General features: G+C 47.1%; 1 long non-coding RNA gene across 1 annotated transcript; it reads right to left on the minus strand.

Annotated features, from left to right (window-relative positions):
• Positions 1-839: 839 nt before the first annotated feature.
• On the minus strand, positions 840-2991 carry LOC147576460 (uncharacterized). The gene is made up of 2 exons (XR_015241413.1): positions 2683-2991; positions 840-1190 (listed from the first exon to the last, which is right to left on the minus strand). It is a non-coding gene; the product is annotated as an uncharacterized LOC147576460 (long non-coding RNA).
• Positions 2992-3263: the final 272 nt, after the last annotated feature.

Genomic DNA, 3263 nt, shown 5'->3' on the forward strand with positions numbered 1-3263 from the left:
TTTTTTTTTTATATATTTACTTTTTGAGAGAGAGAGACAGAGAGAGAGAGAGAGAGAGCATGAGCCGGGGAAGGGCAGAGAGAGAGGGAGAGAGAGAATCCCAAGCAGGATCCCTGCTGTCAGCACAGAGCCCGATGTGGGGCTCAGACTCACGAACTGTGAGATCATGACCTGAGCCAAAATCAAGAGTCAGATGCTTAACCAACTGAGCCAACAGGAATTTTATTTTCATCTCATAAAATTCTCCCCATCTACCCCTGTGAGACGCAAATTACTATCGCTCCATTTTTAAGATAAAGAAACTGAGTCACAGAAGGGTGAAGTCCCTTGTCTGAAATTACATAAATCAAAACGGGCAGAACCAGGACTGAAACTTAGACTCTGGAGTGCCAGGAGGGCTTAACCACTATTCTGTACCGCCTCTACTTTTCAGAAAGTATTTCATGGACCCTATGATATTGAATTTCTAAGGATGGCCACCATTAATTCCTTATTTCCCTGAATGACATACTGCCCATCCCATCAAGGTTGGGATAAAAATACAGATGCCTAGTTAAAATCGAATTTCAGGGGCACCTGGATGGCTCAGTCAGTTAAGCATCTGACTTCGGCTCAGGTCATGATCTCACGGTTCATGGGTTCGAGCCCCACGTCAGGCTCTGTGCTGACAGCTCAGAGCCTGGAGCCTGCTTTGGATTCTGTGTCTCCCTCTCTCTCTCTGTCCCTTCCCTGCCTATGTTCTGTCTCTCTCTTTCTAAAACAAACATTAAAAAAAATTAATTATCTTTTAAATCAAACTTCAGACAGACAACTAATAATTTTTAGCATAAATACATCCCAATAGTGCATAAGACATATTTATACTAAAAAATACTCTATTTTGTTTATTTGAAATTCGGTAAGGTAGGTACCATGTATTTTCTCTGGCAACCTCATTTGTGACTTGCTCTGACCAATAACACACAGCAGAAGTGAAAATGTGCCGATTTTAGGGCCGACACTTAAAGATCTTAAAGCCTTAAAGTTGGGGGGTGCCTGGGTGGCTCAGTCGGTTGGGTGTCCGACTTCAGCGCAGGTCATGATCTCACGGTTCATGGGTTCGAGCCCCGCATTGGACTCTCTGCTGTCACTGTGGAGCCTGCTTCAGATCCTCCATCTCCCTCTCTTTCTGTCTCTTCCTGACTTGTGCTCTATCAAAAATGAATGAACATCAAAAAAAAAAAAAAAAAGAAGAAGAAGAAGAAGGCTGTTGGTGTCCACTTCTTCCATCTTGGAAGCCCACCCTAAGACCACCGTGCTGTGAGAAAGCCCAGCTAGCCATGTGGAAAGGCCCTATGGAAAAGCACAAAGCCCCAGGTGTTGAGAAAGGCCTTGACCTCCCAGGACGGCCCAACTGCACGCAACTGTGTGAGTGATGTCTGTCCACACCGTGTGGAGGACAACGATTTGCCCCAAGTCCTACTCTAACTCCTAACCCTAACTGTGAAAAATAACCAATGAATGTGGTTTTAAGATACTACATTTTAAGAAGTTTTCTTATATAGTAAAAATAACTGGAATGACCGCTAACGGATTGTCCTTGAATTGTTTGGAATTCGGTCCCCAAGCCTCGCGGGGTTCTCTGCAGCGGCTCCATCAGGCGTGGCCTCCATGCCGGTGCAGCCGTGTCCCAGCCCGCTTTCATTTCCCTGGGGGAGGCCGCACATCCTTGAGCTCCGAGCACGGCATTTGGAGACAGCCAGACCGGGCACCAGATTCCTGTTCTGCCACACAAAGCTGTATGACCTTGGTCTCTTTGTCTGAAAAATGTGTCTGTCAATAGTAATTACCTCATAACGTGGTTTGTGAGGATTAAAAGAGATTTAATGTCTATAAAGCACTTAGAACGATGTCAGGCCCTTAATTAGCGTTCAGCACGTCTTAGCCGCTGTCATTAGTCGTGCTTACACTGAATCATTTCTCCAACCTTGTTATTTTATTATTTTTATCTCCCTGATTATTTCTCTGCAGGGGAGGAAGTTTCGTGAAGCCACAAGTTCACATAACCATGAGGCTGGCGGGGTCCCCAGCAACAAACCAGCAACAAGCTCGTTCTATATGTCGTGAGCAGAGAAACGCAGCCAGGTGTCAGGCCTGCCCAAGCTCCCGGTCTGCCGTGCCCCTGCCTGACTCCCTTTCCTCCAGGCCCAGCAGTCACTGGGAAATCACAAGCCCCCCGATACAGCCCAGACCTATCAGGTAATGAAGCCGCCTCCTGGGCCCCCAAGTCACACTCCCAAATGTCCTTCTCTTTCCCCGTGAACCAGAAACGCTGTGCCAGAAAAAAAATGTAGATTCACAAGAACAGAAGTTAAGGGGTTCTAAAATCAGACAAGACCCATGTCTCAATCCGGTTTTACAACATACAATCTGGCATGATTTGTAAACAAGAAAGTTGGGTAAAGATTAAATACTCAAATGACAAAAAAAAAAAAAACTAGCACAAAGTGTGCTGTTGAGTAGATGCTTGTTTGAAACACTGTCCCCCTGGCCCCCAGCATTATCCATTCTGGGCATTGAACAAGGCACTGACTGCTGGTTATCAGTGATGTGGTCACGCAAAATGACAGCTTCATTTTGCTCTCCTGTGGCCCCAGCATCACTAGTCCCTACTTCCGTTCCTCTTCTCAACCACCAACCCACCTGTGCTGATGTTGCCAAGGCCAGGGCCATTTTCTTCCTTCTGCTTTCTCTTCCTCCCCATCGTGGGCATCCTAGTCACCTTCTGAAGGAGGCAGCCCCTGAAGCCCGAAGCAAACCTCTCTCCATCTGTACCTTTCCTCGTCCCATCTTCTTCCATGATGCTCACACATGCTCAGCCAGCCTCTCGTGATGGGCCGACCGTGCGGTCCTGTGGTGGGTCAGAGCCCAGGACAGGTTATCAGATCCTGAAGAGCAGAGTGGTGACTCCAAACCAAGGACGAGCCACGGGTCAAATGCCAGGAGAGGAAGATGAGATTTCCAAACCTGGCTCAAAACAAGGGAAGCAGCATCGTGAGTGAAATCAGGGTCAGGCATGAAGTTAGACCAACAGGTGGTGCCTTGGGAGCAAGACAAAGATTGGATTTCTTGCCCTTAAGCCCACTGGGAAGTCAAACCTAGCTCATGAGGAGCCAGACTCAGAGTAAAGGGGTGTTTCCAGATCCCTCCAGACTTCTGTTTATGCACAAAATGTGTTTGGAGGTAAGCTTCTTTTGAAGCTTTGAGAAGCTCCTCTCGGATCC

This window comes from Puma concolor, chromosome D1 (assembly GCF_028749965.1).
Source record: "Puma concolor isolate L17-30 chromosome D1, mPumCon1.1.hap2, whole genome shotgun sequence".
In the NCBI taxonomy this organism is placed as follows: Eukaryota; Metazoa; Chordata; class Mammalia; order Carnivora; family Felidae; genus Puma; species Puma concolor.